Raw genomic sequence first — 17,731 nt, forward strand, 5'->3', positions numbered from 1 at the left:
AGCTAGGGGTAAGCCAGGCAGATAGGACTAGGAGGCCAGCGGCTAGTGCCCTGGCACAGGATGACACGGAGGTAAGGGCCTGGAAGCCAAGTAGGCTCCGAACAGAGGGGGTGGAAGGTATTTTGGCATGTGTGCCATACATGGAGATCTCCCCGTGCATCCATGGGAGAGCCTGCATTGGGCTCCTTGGTGCTGGATGAATTCCCCCCCGCCGCATCTCCTTGCTGACACAACTGATGGGGTCCAGGCATGTGCCCTCTTCCCCAGGGCTGGGATCTCCCACAGAGTTCCCATTTTCCATGCTAGGACTGTTTTAGGCATGTGTGAAAAATCTTTTTTGCTAAGGAGATGTGACAAGTGTTATGTGGGACTTCTCATTGTGTGAAATGATATTGCCTTCTTAATTAAGTCATTTTCTCATGGAGCCTTCTGTTTCTTGAAGCAAAATGCAACCTAAATGATGTCAGGAACTATTACTGAGACTCTCCTTATCCTGGGCTCCTGAAGATAAATGACATGCTCTTGTGGGGCACAGTCCAGGAAGTGACACCCTGCTGCCTCAGATCTCCTGGTCACAAAGGAAGAATGTCCTCCCCCACCTTAGCTGCACACCACCACCGCCCCCACCTCCTCAGCACCGTGGTCCACCATCTTGTCCTCTTTCTCCTCTCCCTCTCTCTCTCTGTCTTGCTTCCTCTGCACCCTCAAGCCTGGTCTAGTTTCAGCCCCTCTTCCAGGATGACCACAATCCCTGTGACCACCTGGGACCTGCACCCCAGCCCACCCCCAAAGCCTGTGAAGACCAGGCACTAGAGCACCATCTTTGATCCAGGATGATGCCGTTGCAACTTTCCCAGCCAGCACACAGATTCTCCTGAGCCTTGGCCGTCCAACTCCTGAGCTGTGGCACCGGGTCTGCCTCTGATGACCTCAGCTGCAGCAGAGCTGCAGGGAAGAGCTTGGTCAGATCTCCCAGTCCCACTGTGGGTCAGCGCCAGCCCTGCCCTCAAAAGGCAAGACAGGGCCTCGGCCAAGACCCTTGTGTCTCCTCCTTCCTCACCCATTAGTTAACGTCCAGTATTTCCTGAAACTACTCTCACCCAGGCCACTGACAGTCTGCTATTTGACAAATCCAATGAACACTTTTCAATCTGTTAGTCACGCAAGAACATTTCTTCTTTTTTAACACCCTCCAAGATGCTCAAGCCAACCAAATCTTACCCTCAAGATTTGGCTTCAAGACCTTATCATCCCACTTAACTCTGTAGTCAAATGTGGATGCCAAGTCCACCCTGTTTTCTCCCCAGATGCCAATGAAATCATCTGTCCATCTGAGCTGGCAGGAAAGCAGTCTGACGACCGTGACATAAAAAACATGCCAGGCCAGAGCACCCCAAGGGCAGGCGAGGGCAGTGGGGTAGGAGGGGTCCCCAAGAGGGAGGTGGCCTGGTGCTTCAGACTCACTGGCCAGGACTTGGCAGCTTCTTCTGATACACAGCAGATGGAGGTCCTGCAGACCACAGCCTGAACTGGGGCGATGGCCTCTTGCAGCTTGTAAAGTGGAAACAGCACACACGGTCAGTCATGCCCGCTGAAGCTGACACACCATGAAGCAGATTAGACACAGTTCGGTCTCTTTCCAGATCCTGCAATGTCAGAAGCTGAAGGAAGAAACAAAAAGAAATCCAGATGCAAGGTGCCCAGGCGAGTAAGGCATCTTACGGCTAAGGTGTGGACCCAGTCCTGGCTGGGAGGTCAACTGAAATCCTCCCGTGTCTCCACCTGCTGCAGGTGTATTCCCTTCTGCACCACAGTAAGCCTCCAGACTTGCAAGAGCTATCAGTGGATGTGCTGCATATTGTCTAGAGCTGTTGACTGTGGTGGGTGGCACCACGCCTAGGAAAGAGATTCTAAAGTCAGCTTGAATTATTTGGGGCCAGGCTCAAAACACCCAAGGCAGACAACTGCAGGCAAGGCTGGGACAGGACGCTGCCTGGCTGAGCAAGCAGCCGAGTCCAGCCCCAGTCCCAGCCCCAGGCCCCAGGCCCTGGCCCTCCCCAGCCAGCTGAGCGCCGCCTCTTCCCAGGCCAGTGGGAAGAGGCACGTGGTGGCCCTTCATAGCCTGGGCTAGGGAGTCCGACTGCCTGGGTTTGAGTCCCAGTTCTGCCACTTAGAGGCTGTGTAGCCTTGGGCAAATGGCTTCTCGTCTCCCACCCTCAGCTTTCTCACAGAGATCATAGCAACCTGGCTAGGACGCCCTATATGCACACAGGACCAGGCCTGTAGATGGACCTTCTCAGTCAGACACAGCCTTCAGATCTACTATAATATTGGCACACAAGTATTATTTGAGGCCCAACTAGGTGCCAGGTTCTGTGCTAACCACACAATATTCTCCCAGGTCATTATTATCATTCCCACTTTTTAGAGGAGGAAACTGAGGCCCAGAGCACTAAGTAACTTGCCCAAAGCCACAGAGTCAGTGAGCAACAGAGCCAGGATCTGGACCCCACCTGGACTGAGGCCACAGCCCCTCCTCTTGGCCACCGTTCTCTCCTGCCTCTGTTTAATGGGTCCAGAAAACAGAAGCCCTCGAAGGCTTTCAAAGGGAGGGAATTTAATATAGGGAATTGACTACACACACGATGGAAGTAAATAGGTGCCAAAAAGGGAATGGTGAGGCCATCAGAAATTAGCAAGAGCGGACCCCAGGCTGAGGAGGGAGGTGGTGTTTTGGGGCCCAGGACCCAGGGCTCCCAACTAGGGCTAGAACCACAACAGGCCCACCTGAGGTAGCCACAGCCTGAGGAGTCACAGGAAGCAGAGGGAGGGGACAGATACCCTGGCTCTCTCATATCTCCTGCCTTCCACTCTCCTCCCCACCAGACCTGCCCAGCCACCAGAGGCACAAAATGTCTGGGGATGGATCTAGAGGAGGTAGGCTGTAGCCTCACAGAAAGCCACACTGGCGAGTTTCAGGGATGCTTTCCAGGAAGACAACACCTGACTTGAGTCTTGAGAAATGAGTAGGAATCTACCAGCATAATAAAGGACATCCCCCCAAAAGGGGAAAGGTTAGGGGGGAAAAAGCATAGAGTTGGTGATATGGGGACAACCTGAGACTTGGTGCCATGCAGAACAGACACAGGTGCTCGTCCTTCCAGTTTAAAGGTGCCACCTGCACCTTTAAACACCCTTCTTGGGTTGGGGGACTCCCCACTTTAGAAGCCCCCACCTCGCACCATAGAAGCTCTCTCTCCCAGCCTCCCTTTCAGCCAGGGTGAAGGCAGGGACCCTTAGGCTCCTGCCTATGAGACAGAAGGTGTTGGCAGGTGACCGAGGTCTGACAGGCAGACTCCCATAGCCACACTCTGAATCACAGCCTTAGTGTCTCCACCAGGACACACCTGCAGCCAGCTTTGGGCTCCGCTGGCCACACCATCTCCCTGCCTGGTTCCCTGTTCCCTGCAGGCTCCAGGAGCCCCTCTTCTTCCCCTTCCTCCTTTAACCTGTTCTAGTTGATGTCTGATACCAAGAACCCTGACTGATACACTCCCTTGAGGAGGGAAGTAGGAAATCAGGAATACAATTTCTCCTTTAAGAAGATCCTCAGATTTTCCCCCAATATTTTATTATGAAAAATTTCAAACTTCAACATATAGAAATAATTGAAATTTGTAATGAACACTCACATACCCACCACTTAGATTCTACAACTAACCCATCTCTATCCATCTTTATCACCTATCCATCTATGTATGTCTCCATCAATGTGTCTAATTTTTTTAGATTAGCTTTTAATCTACAAATTGTGTCTATAGTTGGTTTTTTTAGGCTAAAATTATAAGTTAAAAAAGAAGACCACATTTTCTAGGGAGTTCTCTAATCTTCAAAATAACCGACAAGCCAAAGTGAAGACAGGAACACATACATTAGGTAGAGAATGTGTCTTTATTATGAGGTACACCTTTGGGCAGAGTCACGAAGCGGGAACGTGCTGGGCCCATTTTAGGAAGCACACCTTTGGACTTTTTGGGCTTTTGCAAAGTGTATGCATCATTGCTTTGGATAATTGCATAGCATTATGAAACAATGCCTGGTAAGAGCCAGTATGTGTCTGGTTACGAGCAAAGACAAAATTCCACTGCGGGTAAACCCTGTCTCTGGTGCTCCCTGGCTCTGCTGGGCAGGTTTCTTAATCTCACGGTGATACAATCTCCCCACTGACAGTGGGGGTGATAACAGGGGCCGATTTCACTGGCAGTCTGCATTAAATGGGCACAGAGAACAGTGCCAGGCACCCAGAAACACTCTGTAAAGGTTCACAGATAATTCACAATAGTTCATAAGTGTACCTGCTAATAACAATGAATTGATAGTATGCTCAGTAGCTTTTCCCTCTTTGGGGCACCTATTTTTGAGGGTCCTAAAAGTCTCATTAGAACTCCAAGTATTTGCAATAAACCATTTTGGAACTCTTTGCTTTCCTACCTCGGTCATTAATTAATAAAGTGCCTCTGGTGCTTGCTGATCTCTGACTCCAATCAATGCCTAGCTCCTTGTTCTGCGGCTGCAGAGACAGGCAGGGGCTAAAACATTTAGGCCTTTAAATGACAGTGGAAGGAGCCTCTATTCTGGGGCTCAAAGGAAACCACTTGTCTGTTCAGGTACAGCTAGCTGCTGTTTGCAGTCCCCTCCACATACATTTGGGCGCGCGCCAACACACTGATGCACAAATCACATATATGGCTTTTGACATAATAAAACTGTCCTTCCTCCCTTGTACAAAGCCAGCTGTAGATATTGCCAGTGGGATGCTGTCCTCCAGTGCTGATTCAGGGATCCCCACCTCTTCCATCGCAGAGAGCCCCTCCACATTCCCTGGCACTGGTCTCCTACCCACCACACCAGCCTTGGGCAGAGCGGGAGCTGCTGGGATTCTCACCGGCACTCACTTGCTTACAGACTGTTCCAGAGCACAGAGTATCGCTAGAAAGACAGAGCCCTGACTGTGCCCCAGCTCCAAGCAGGCTTTGTCCATCTGCAAATTCCCTAGATGCGTGGGACAATCTGGTGACCATGGTGGGAACCCCGGGAGGGGTTCTCCTGTTTTGGAGGAGCCAGGGACCTGAGCTGGGAAGGCAGAGGGCACAACCTACAGCCCATGGCCCCATCAGCTGATGGATCTGGGCTATCTAAACTGGATCCCTGCTCTTCATCACCCCGTCCCTCCCCTGTCTACTGATAGCCCTTGTCATTCTGTGTCTTTATTAGAATAGTCTCATTCACTCTCTGCAGTAGTGATCCTCAAGCCTCAGCCAGCATTGTATTCACGAGGAGGGCTGGTTACCACCCAGTTTGCACGGCTCCGCCCCCCAGACTTTCTCCTTCAGGGCGGGCACAACTTTTGCTTTTCTAACGAGTTCCCGGCATTATCTGCTGCTGCCGGCCCCGGGACCGTACTTTTAAGAACGGCCCCTCTAGAAAGTGAGGTCGACCCGGCAGAAAGGACAGGTCTGTGTTTGCACCACATGCATCCCGAGGTGCGCACTGAATAAATGAATCGGGAACGAAAGGAAAAGAGCAGGAGGCGTGCGGAATAAGGAATGACGGAGGAAGGAAACTCCTGTGCCCCAGACCCCATCCCAGACGCTGTCCAGGAGGCGCCCCGACCTCGGACGGCGGGGCTCCCGGCTTCTCCTCAGCGGCGGGACCCGCCCGCAGGCCCCACCCCCACGCAGCCGGGGCGCTTTGGCTTTGTGACGTCACCGCCCTGGCGGGCAGGGAGAATGGTTGCCTTGGCGACGTAAACGGAACGCCAGGGCGCTGGGAGCCGGGAACTGCGGTGCGGAGGCTTCGGAGGTAGCCTGGACGCGCGGGGCCGCTGGGTGCGCGCGACGTCGGGTCGGGGGTGCGCGAGGCCTGGGGCGGGCTCCTCGGGCGCCCCTTGCAAGGCCCCTTTGCAAGGCTGCCCGCCCTTCCTTACTCATTGCTAGATTGGCTTTATCACGTACCTAACTACCTAGCCATCCCTCTATCCTTCCTTGCCTTGTGTACCCCTGCTGTATGGCCCACGGCGCATCCCCGCCGAGTTGGGGCGCTGGGAGACGGGGCGCTGCTAACTAGTGCCTCTTCAGGACCAGGATTCCTTTCCGCCTGGGTTGTAGCAGAATGCTGCTGGAAGGGCGCAGGCTTTGGAGTCAAGGAATCTTGGGCTGGAATCCCAGCTATGGTCCTTCCTTGCTGTATGACTTTGGACACCTCGCTTAATCTCTCCTTTACTTCCTCCTTTGCAAAATGAAAAATTCATTCAATGAATATTTAAGAAGCTCCAAGGCTATGCCAGGCACCTTGATGAGCGCATTGGCTCCAAATGAGAAAATACCCTTGTTCTCTTGGAGCTTACATTCAAGGGGGTAATAGGCAATGCACCGATTTTTTTTTAAAGTGACAAATCAGAGAGTGATAATTGCAGAGAAGAAAGTAAAGTGAGGTCCTATGGAGTTGGGGAGAAAGAAACCATTTTGGAATGGAGTGGTGAGAGACGGTGTCTCTGAAGTGGGTGACCTGAGCTCAGAGCTGAAGGGAGAGAACCCTCCTCCCCAGCTGGGTGTAAGTGAACATTTTTTGGCTAAGGAGGTGGTATATGCAAAGGTTCTGAGGCAGACCAAGGTTGGCATGTTCTAGAAACAGGAAGATTAGGCAGGGCAGCTAGAACTAAGTCAAGGAGGGGAGAGAGGGTGAAGGAAGGGGGAGGCAGGGAGCTATGGGTGTTGGCCACATGGCAGGCCCTCAGTAAATGCCAAGTGTTCTCAGCCACCTGGGGGCAAGGGTTGCTGAGGGCCTGGGGATCATCTGGCTCAAGCACTGTGTCACTCCTCAGGTTGGAATCGCCTTTAGCCAAAATCAAGCTTTGCAACAAGCCTTTGTTCCTCTGCCCAGATGTCCAAGATTGTGTCTACTGTGGTCTCCAAGGGTATGACTTACAACAGTAAGTATGGGGCTGGTGTGGGCTCAGAGTCAAAGACAGCCTCGGGAGCCTGGGACAGTGACATCCAGACTTAATTGAGGGTTAAGGTGATTCCAAATCAGGCCATGAGGCAGAGGTCATAGGTATGCCAGGTTCTCTAGAAACTCCATGGTTTATTTCCTAGGGCCGCTGTAATAAAGTGCCACCATCCAGTTGTGGCTTTAACATCAAAAATTTATTGTCTCACAGTTCTGGAGACTGAAGTCCAAGATATAGGTGTCATTGACAGGGTTGGTTCCTTCTGAGGGCCGAGAGGAAGAGTCTGTTCCAGGCTCTCTCCTAGGAAGCTTCTGGTTGTTTGCTGGCAATCTTTGGTGTTCCTTGGACGGAACGTGTCATTGCTATCTCTGCCTTCATCATCACATGGCATTCTGCCTGTGTGCGTGCCTGTTGTAAATTTCCCCTTTTAATTAGGGTCAGGAGTCATATAGGATTAGGCGCCCACACTACTCAAGCATGACCTCATCTAAGATACGGGGGCAATGACCCTGTTTCTTAACAGGGTCACCTTGTGAGGTGCTGGAAGTTAGGCTTTCAAGTCTTCAAAAATGTTAATTGGGTGGGGCGCGGGGGACACAATTCACCACATAACGTTGTGGAAGGCACCACAGTGTAAGTGGGTCTCTCTCAGCCTCTCTGCAGCTAAGGTCACTGGGCTGAGCCCAGAGGAAGTAGCAGCTGGCCCCAGGCCCTCGTGGGAGACGTCCTGCCTCCTCCAAAGTGCCATGTCTGCAGCCAGGTGGCCCCGCCGGAGCATGGAGGGAAGCTGCTGGCGCCCCTCTGGGGGCTGTGGGGGCTGAGGCGGGCAGGCTGGGCAGTACTGCCTGCTGGTGCCTCGGTGCTCCTTACCGCCGTCAGCTTTTAATTTAATTTGGTTTTGAATAGGTAAAGGATTCCCATGGTTCAACATTCAAAAAGTGTTCCAAGCCCCCTCTTCTGAAAGGCCCCTCCTGTCCCCAAATACCCAGTATCCCCTCCTCCGAGATGGCCAGTGGCACGAGTGTCTCACCTCCTGCTCCACGCGCTCCACGCACATGCTCTGTGCACACAGGCAAATGTGGATATGGCTTGTACAGTTTGTTTTTTTCTCACACAAACGGTCACACAAGAAACAGGCTTCCTGCACCTCCCTTTTTCCACTAACCTCGACATTGTGGAGACTCTTCCTTATCAATACATCACAAGTTCCCTTAGACTTTTAGTGTTGTGAGCAGAACAGTGATCCCATAGTGTGAATGTAGTATAGTTTACTTAACCAATCCATGTGAGTGGGCACTGAGCTGGTTTCAAACACGTGCTGCTCTCAACACTTGTCCCCACTGTTGCGATTGTGCACTCACTCACTCTGCTCCAGAGCAAACTGAAAAATGAAGAAAGTCTGAAATGGAGTTACCAAAAAAAAAAAAATAGCTTTGAAATGTTTGCAGATAACAAATTAACTTTAGACACACACACATAAACAAAACAATGCAACTGGCACAAGATGGTTGAAGGCTTTATAAACTATACTGATTCATCCTGTGGTACCAGGAGGATAGTTAATGGGGGGGGTATCCTGTGACACTCGAGATTGGGTATATCACTTCCCTTGGCGGTGACATGCAAACAAGAGGCCCCCCTAAGCTGATCTCCATGGTCTGGGTTGAGGGTTCTGTGCCTTTGGGAGGCAGGCAAGTGAAGTCAGCCTGGATGGGGGCACATCGGCCAGAGGCTCAGGCCAGGAGAACAGTTGAGCCTGACATCCTGGGTTCAGCTGCAGGAGCTGGGGACTAAGGTAGGGGCCAGAAAGACTCTGAGGGAGAGGGGCCTCCTGGGGGAGAAGGGCCTGGGGACACAGCTCTGAGCCTGGGCCAGGTACGGATAGGGTTTCTGGAGCCCAGCCGAGAATGCCCCAGCTGAGGGCGGGAACGCCGGGGTCAGACATGCATGGTGGAGTACAGCACTTCTCTGGGCCTCAGCTGCCTCATCTGTGGAATGGGAGCAATCCCGATTCCCTGAGGCTACTGTGAGCTGTAAGGGGAGATACATGTCAAGGGCTCAGCTCTTTGATACTGCTATTATTAGTGTCTCCACTCACTATTACGACACCCACCACCCCACCTTTAGGGTTTTGGCTAGTCTCCCAGTGTGTGAAGTCCGATTCGGAAGAAGATACTCGGGGACCGCAAGTGGAGGGGACGTTAAGGGGTCTGGGCAGACTTAGCTGGAATTTGACATCGGAAAAGTGAGCTCTGGGTTTGGTCTTCATTCACAAATCCTTATTAAGTGCCAGCTGGATGTGGCACTTGTGTTCTAAGCACTGGGGATTCAGGGGCAAATAAAACCCTCCCCCTCGTGGGACTTACATTGTGACGAGGGAGGCAGGCATTGCAAAGCAAACAGCCAGTCTATATGTACAACAGCCAAGAAGCAGTAGAAAGGAAACCTACTGGAAGCTTTGGGCAGGGGGCAGGGTTTACTTTAAATGGGAGAGGTAGTCAGGGAAGGCCTCTCAGAGGAGGTGACATTTGATGCCTATCCATAACAATCCTGAAGGATGAAAGAGGGAGAAGGGCACTCTAGGCAGTGGGGAAGGGCCAGCAAAGGCGGAGGCTGGTACGAGCTCGCAGCGCTAGAGCAAGAGCAGAAGGCCAGTCTGAAAACACTCGGGTAGGGCCTTATGGACCATGGGGAGGACTATTCAGTTCTGTTAAGATGTTGAGAGGGGTTGAAGCAGGGAGGTTGCAGTTTCTGGGTTTGATGACTTTTATGAGTAGAGATGCCAATGTCTGTGACACGGCAGAGGGGCTGGTTCCACAGAGCCTCCCTGGAGACCTGGGCAAGGCCTCACCCCTGGTGCAGAGGGTGGAGGACACTTGATAGAGACCTTGGCAAGAGGAGCCAGTGAAAGCCCAGACTAAACCCAAGACTTCCCAGTCAGGGCTTGTGGGGCGGGGTTTGCTGGAACAGAACGTGCAGACAGTTGGAGAGAAAAGCAATAAACAGCTCCCCTCTCGGGGCTGCTCCAAACCTGCCACTCAGCTGCCCATGTTCCTTGGCCAGGCCAGGGACACTCCCCTCAGTGCCTTGGCACTGCTGTCCCTCTGCCCAGAATGCACTCCCCCTAGATCTCCCTGTGGCTCCCTCCTCCACCTCCTTTAGGATTTATTCAAATGTCACCCTCTGCTTTATTTGTCTTGATATCGCTTTCTACCTCCCACCTGCGTCACCGTTTCTTCCTTGTTTCTCTCTCCCAGTAGAATGTAAGCTCCACCCAGGTGGGGGTGTTTGTCTGTCTTGCGTGCTGCTGTCTCCCCAGAGCCTGGCATATAACAGGTCCTCAGTAAAATTCTGTCAGCCTGAAAGCTTTCCCCTGAAGGTCAGGAATAAGGCCGGGATGTCTGTTTTCACTGCTATTTAACACTGTGTGCTGGAAGTTCTAGCCAGAGCATTTATTTATTTATTTATTTATTTATTTATTTATTTATTTAAGATTTTATTTTTAAGTAATCTCTATATCCACCGTGGGGCTCAAACTTACAATTCCAAGATCAAGAGTCACACGCTCTACTGACTGAGCCAGCCATGTATCCCTGGCCAGAGCATTTAGACAAGAAAAAGAATGAAAAGATATCCAAATTGGAAAGGAAGAAGTGAAACTATCTTATTCATGGATGACACGATCCTATATAGAAATAATCCCCCAGAACCCACAAGAAAGTCACTAGTGCTAATAAATGAATTCAGCCAGGTTGCAGGGTGCAAGATCAAAACATCAGTATTAGTTGTGTTCCTACACACCAGCACTGTGCAATCCAATGGGGAAATTAAGAAAGCAACTCCATTTACAATGACATCTAAAGGAAGAAAATACGCACGTATGAGGTGGCATCGTGGGAGATGTTAGAGTAGGAAGCTCCGGGAATCAGGCTCCCCACCTAACAACTGCAGAGCTCGCAGGAGCTCTCAGACTCCAAAATTGGAACTCTGGAGCTAGATGAACACATGCAGTTTCCAGGGCAGAGCTTGAGGGAGAGGCTAGGAAATGTCGGTGAAGTGTGGCATTTTGTGGAGCGGCCTCCAGGCCGGCAACAAAGGGGCAGGCAGCCCACATTCCTGGCGTGGCTTGCTGGTGCCACAGTGCCCCATAACAGCCTTTTCCTCCCCAAACCCAGCTGGGTGCTTGGTTGCTGAGAAGCCAGTACTGAGGGTGGCGGTGCTTCCAACCCCGGGAGGTGGGGTGACTGCCCAGCCAGCTCTGTCAATAGGGATTTAAAGAGACAGGACCTTCCCTCTCAGCCTTTCCAGGCCCAGACATTGAAGGAAATCTTTGACAAAAGATTAATACCCAGAATGTATAGAGAATTCCTAAAACTCAACAACAACAAAAACGACCAACCTCACTTAAAAACGGGCAAAGGAATTAATAGACATTTCTCCAAAGAAGATCTTCCAAAGAGCCAGTAAGTACATGACATGATGCTCACATTATCATCAGTCATTAGGAAAATGAGATATCACATCACACTAGTAGGATAGCTATTAAAAAAAATCCAAAGTAACAAGTGCTGGCAAGGCTGTAGAGAAACGGACCCGTGTGCCCTGCTGGTGAGAATGTAAATAGGTACACAGCTGCGGAAAATGGTAGGGTGGTCCCTCAGAAAAGTATGCATAGAATGATATGTTCCAGCAATTCCATGTCTGGGTACACACACAAAATTACTGGAAGCCCAACACTCTGTCTTATTTGTGTTTGTCACCTGTCTAGAATGTAGGCTCTGAGGAGGCTTGCCTGCACCGACCGCAGCACCTCGCAGTTAGAATGCCAACAAACACTGGCCAGCAGACACTGAGTGAGCGACGGTCTCACCCTGTCCTCCCCCCGCCCCACTCCCGCCAGCTCTCAGAGACCACCCAAGAGTCCCCAGCACCAGCCCAGACACTGCTCTAAAGCCCGCCCTCAGGGACCCAGCTGCCTTTTTGATAATCATCGTGGATCTGGTGCTGGGAGCTGGGGATGGACAGGCATGGTTCCTGTTGTTTTTAAAATGTAGATTTCACTTTTTTCTAGATAGTTCTCCTGAGGCAAGGGAAACAAAAGCAAAAAACTATTAGGACTACATCAAAATAAAAAGCTTCTGCACAGCCAAGGAAACAATCAACAAAACTAAAGGCAACCTACGAATGGGAGAAGCTATTTGCAAATGACATAGCCAATAAGGGGTTCATATCCAATATATAAAGAACTTGTAAAACTCAACACACCCAAAAACCAAATAATCCAATTTAAAAATGGGCAGAAGACATGAACAGACACTTCTCCAAAAAAGATGTACAGATGGCCAACAGACACATGAAAAGATGCTCATCATCACTCATCGTCAGGGAAATGCAAATCAACAATACAATGGGATATCATTTCACACCTGTCAGAATGGCTAAAATCGGCAAGAAACAACAGGTGTTGGTGAGGATGTAGAGAAAAAGAAACACTCGTGCTCTGCTGGTGGGAATGCAAACTGGAGCAGCCACTGTGGAAAACAGGATGGAGTTTCCTCAAAAAGTTTAAAATAGAATTACCCTATGAACCAGCAATTGCACTACTAGGAATTTATCCAAAGAATACAAAAATACTAATTCAAAGGGATGCATGCACCCTGAAGTTTATAGCAGCATTATCTACAATAGCCAAGATAAGGAAGCAGCCCTTGTGTCCATCGACTGATGAATAGGTAAAAAAGACGTGGTGTATATACAATGGAATATTACTCAGCCGTAAAAAAGAATGAAATCTTGCCATTTGCAACAATATGGATGGAGCTAGAGTGCATTATGCAAAGCAAAATATGTCAGTCAGAGAAAGACAAATACCATAGGATTTCACTCATACGTGGAATTTAAGAAACAAAACAAACAAGCAAAGGGGGGAAAAAGAGAGAGAGAGAAAGACAAAGCAAGAAGTCAGTTCTTAACTATAGAGAACACACTGATAGTTACCAGACAGGAGATGGGTGGGGGATGGGTGACACAGGTGATGGGGATAAAGGAGGGCACTTGTCATCACGAGCATGGGGTGATGTGTGGAAGTGTTGAATCACTGTATTGTCCACCTGAAACTAATATAACACTGTATGTTAACTAAAAAAAGAAAAAAAAGCAATCATGAATACATCACGTAGATAGATCAATGTAACGAGAAAGAACTATTGAAATGTAAAGGCATAATATAGATGTTAAAATTGACATACAAATAAAAAAATAAAAAATAAGTAAAATGTAGGTTTCATTACTACTCAGGTATGGCAAGATCCGCAGACAAGGGGATGGCTGCCATTGGAAAGGTAGTTTGTGATCTTCCCAGATCCCTAGAAACAGGAGGCAGGGCCACACAGGGAAGGACTGGGCTGGGTCAGAGGCAGAGGGAGTGGGGGAACTGTGAGCAGGAGCCTTTGTTGTGACTTCCATGGGAAGGAGCGGGTGACACAGGGTGTGTGGGCTTAGGGTTGACTGATTTGAGTATGTCAGGACTCTGGCATGGGGCTGTCCTGAGTTGTCTGGGACCTGGCCCTGGGCGATTGGAGAAGGGACCAGTGGCCCTGGGTATGAGAGCCTGACAGTGGAGATGGGAGCTGGGCATGTGGGCTCTGGATTAGTGGGTTTGCATTTGTAAAGCATGCTCTCGGGAACCTCCTTTACTTTCTCTAGGGATTGGCCAACCCCAGGGTGGAGAGGTAGGGATGGTCCCTATGGGATCAGTAAGACCCAGATGCTAGAGCATCGGGTACAGAAAGTACAAGACAGCATTAATGCACCAGTCCTGGAGCAGTTTCCCATCTTGTGAAGGAAGGTGACCCCTACATAATAGCAGATGTGACACGTGCTAGAGAGGGGAGGGCCATCTCTGGGAGAACATGAGGTGGGCCCCTCTGTCCTGGATGAGGGGGTCAGGAGGCCTTCCAGGGTCAACAACAGACGAGGGAGATGTTGGCTGAGGGGGCTTGGACCCCGGTGGGGTGAAAAAAGCAAAGGGGATAGCACGTGGTATTGCCTGTGGGAGGGTCCATGACAGTCTTCGAGTGGCCAGAGGGTAGTGAGGGGGGTGAGGCTGGTAGCAAGATGAGAAGCTGCAGACGTCGCTGTGTGAGATCATGCAGGGTCTCCCAAACCCTGTGGATTGGGGTCCTGGACCTACCGAACCTGGGATGCCCCTGAAAATGCGCTGGATCTCTACTGCTGGGTAGCAAATTACCCCAAAACTTAGTGGCTTCAAACAATAGTAAACATGTATTAGTTCAGTTTCTTTGGGTCAGGAGCTCATGAGGGGCTTGGCTTGGGGATTCTGGCCCAGAGGATCTCCTCCACAAGTCATCTGAAGGCTTGACCAGGGCTGGAGGATCAGCTCCAAGCAGGCTCAGTCATATGGCTATGGGCTGGGGCTGACCTCCTCCAGAGCAGGTGATCCCAGAGAGGCTAGGCAGGGCCCAAATGTCCTCTCTGCCCTCGCTTCAGAAGTCACACACTGTCCCTTCCACAGCTGGCCACACAAACCAACCAGAGTCCAGTGCTGGAGGGGGTACTAAAGGGTGTGAGTGCCTAGAGCCCGGTGACACTGGGGGCTGCTTTAGGGGCTGGCTGTCGCAAAGGATGTAAACACATGATTGGTTTTGTGAATTGTGTTTTAAAATGGTCTGCCCAGGGGCGTCTGGGTGGCTCAGTTGGTTAAGTTTCCAACTCTTAATTTTGGCTCAGGTCCTGATCTCAGGGTTGTGAGATCGAACCCTGCCTCGGGCTCTGTGCCGGGCATGGAGTCTGCTTGGGATTCTCTCTCTTCTTCTGCTCCTCCCCTCTCTCTCTTTCTCTCTCTCAAAAAAAAAAAAAAAAAAAAAAAAAAGGCCTGCCAGGCTGTTCAGTGTGGTCAAGACTCCTCATACAGCTTCCTCTTTGGGTTCTGGACTGTGTCTCTGCTTTACCCTCTGTTAACCTTCTGTGTCCTGCTGGGATTCCAGTGGTGGCCCTTCCCCAGCTGCATGGTCTCTTCTGCCTGTGCAACGCTCCCCATTCACAGCCAGCCCTTGAGAGCTGCCCAAACCTACCATGTCCACTTGCCTCCCCTCCCTAACCCTGTGGGATCTTGGCTTCTGCCCCATCACCCCACGCTGCCAATCTCACTCTGGGGCCGTGGCTAAGGCCTCTCCCAGGGCACCTCCCTCAGACACTCCCTCCTTCTCCCGCCCTCTTCCCAGGGCTCTGGTCTTCTCTGGCCTGTCCCTCTGCTCTGCAGGGCTCCTTGCCAAGCTCCTCTACTGTCGGGGTTCCTAGGCCATCCTCTGTCTTGACTATGAGCACAGCCTCAGTTTCCATCTATTCGCCAGGGACACATTTCCGTCCTCCAGGCTCCTAGTCCCCAGACCTCCATCAGGAGTGGCCCCTTAAGAGTCCCAGTTTGGCGGTTCCCACGGGTGCCTGAACCCAGCACCTCTGCCTGAGCTCCAGGCCTCTGGCTCCCCCCAGCCCCCTCCTGCCCTTCTCTGCCACCTCAGCAAGCAGCACCTGATGCGAAGGTGTTTATACCTAAGGGACACAGTTATCCCTGGTGCTCCCTTCTCTCCTGAGCCCACATCCAGTCAGGCAGCAAGCCCCAAGGGCTCTCCTGAAAAACACTGCATCCACACCTCCTCCCACCCTGTACTCACACCGTCATCGAAGCCACCAGCCCTCTTCCGTGGAGGAGCGGGAGGGGACTGGCAGCGGGGAGGACAGGCTTGCCAGTGTGCTGGGGAGGCGCTGAGTGAGTCCCAGAGTGAAGGAGGGAGATGGCGGGAACTGGGGTCCATGGTGGTGGCCCATTCCTCTTGTACCTGGAGTGCAGAGAAGGTGGCTGGAGCGGAGCAGGTCAGCCGATGGCTTCCCCAGGGAGCTGGCCTCTCCTCGCCCTGCCTCACTGCTGGGGTGCTGCCGGAAGCAGGAGGATATTCTGATGGGCCAGAGCCCACACCCAGGCTTCCATTGTTGGGGGACAGGGTGCTCAAATTTTATCACTTTTTATGAGGACATTTTGCACCCAGTTCACCTCCCCTTGTTTCTCCTGGAGAATTTTTCTAAAAGTAGGCTTACATTTTTAAAACTTTTTAATTTGGGGCACCTGGGTGGCTCAGTCGGTTGAGCATCTGCCTTCGGCTTAGGTCATGATCCCAGGGTCCTGGGATGGAGCCCCATGGTCGGGCTCCCTGCTCAGCGAGGAGCCTGCTTCTCCCTCTGCTGCTTTCTCTCTGTGTCATATAAATAAAATCTATAAAATTTTTAATTTAAAAATTTAATTCTGTTAAAGTACTAGAAGGAAACAGGAATTTTTAAAATGTATTTAACCTTCAGATGCAGAATTCCTTTCTAAGCAGACACAGAACACCGAAGCATTTCACTAAGCAAATACGAAAATGTCCTGTAAGGAAAATACATGATAGACAATCCAAAGGAAATTGTCATATCAGCTGAAGCAAAAATATCTTCAGCAGCTCTGACAAACAAATGAGCTAGTGTCCTCTAATAGATAAAGATGGTCAAGATCATTTAAAAACTATAACACCCCAATAGAAAAATGGGCAAAGGATACCAACAGAGAGAAGCAAGTGGATGATTAACATCTGAAAATACACACAGTAGTTTCTGTAATTAAGAAGTGCAAATTAAAACTGAGATGCATTTATCACCTGTCAGACTGACAAAATTCCAGGTGTGTGAGACACAGTCCAGCTCAACTTGGTACTAGAGAGTAACCATTGCATAAGCTTGAAAATTGCATTAAGACTGGAAATTTGGGCCCACGGCCCACCAGGGGACCTGGCTAAGGAGCAATGAGATTTGGATATGAGCAGATATGTTCTTTTTTTTAACTTTTTAAAAATTGTGGTCAACTATCTGTACATAACAGAATTTACTCTTTTGAGCATTTTTAAGTAGATAGTTCAGTTGTAAGTACATTCACATTGGTGTGCAACCATCCCCCATCTGTCTCCAGAACTTTTTTGCCTTGTAAAACTGAATCCCCATTAAACACTAACTCCCCATCTCCCCTTCCGCAGCCCCTGGCACCCACCATCCTACTTTCTATGTGTAGGAATTTGACGACTCTAAGGACCTCATAGAAGTTGTCCTTGTGTGATCGGCTTCTTTCACTGAGCACAGTGTCCTCAGGGTTCATCCATATTGTAGCATGAAAGCAGATGCATTGTTCAGTAAAAAAGTAAGGGGCATCTAAGAATGTGTAGGCATGGGATGCCTGGGTGGCTCAGCCTGGGATCGAGTCCTGCATCAGGCTCCTTGCTCAGCGGGGAGCCTGCTTCTCCCTCTGCCTGCCGCTCCCCCTGCTTATGCTCTCTCACTCTCTCTTTCAAATAAATAAATAAAATCTTAAAAAAAAAACAAAACGTGTATGCATAAAATACCTCTAGTTAGGTGAACAAAGATCCATTTGGTAGTGAGGGCTTCAGGTGAGGATTGTTCATCATATCAGCATGTCATATCAGTGTTCATCATAACACATCAAACGACATTGTTAAAAATGCCTGCTATGTATGTGCATTGCTTTTTCAATTAAGAAAAAACTGGGGGCGACTGGGTGGCTCAGTCATTAGGCGTCTGTCTTCAGCTCAGGTCATGATCCCAGCGTCCTGGGATCAAGCCCCGCATCGGGCTCCCTGCTCAGCAGGAAGCCTGCTTCTCCCT

The sequence above is a fragment of the Neomonachus schauinslandi genome, chromosome 1 (genome assembly GCF_002201575.2).
Source record: "Neomonachus schauinslandi chromosome 1, ASM220157v2, whole genome shotgun sequence".
NCBI classification, from domain to species: domain Eukaryota; kingdom Metazoa; phylum Chordata; class Mammalia; order Carnivora; family Phocidae; genus Neomonachus; species Neomonachus schauinslandi.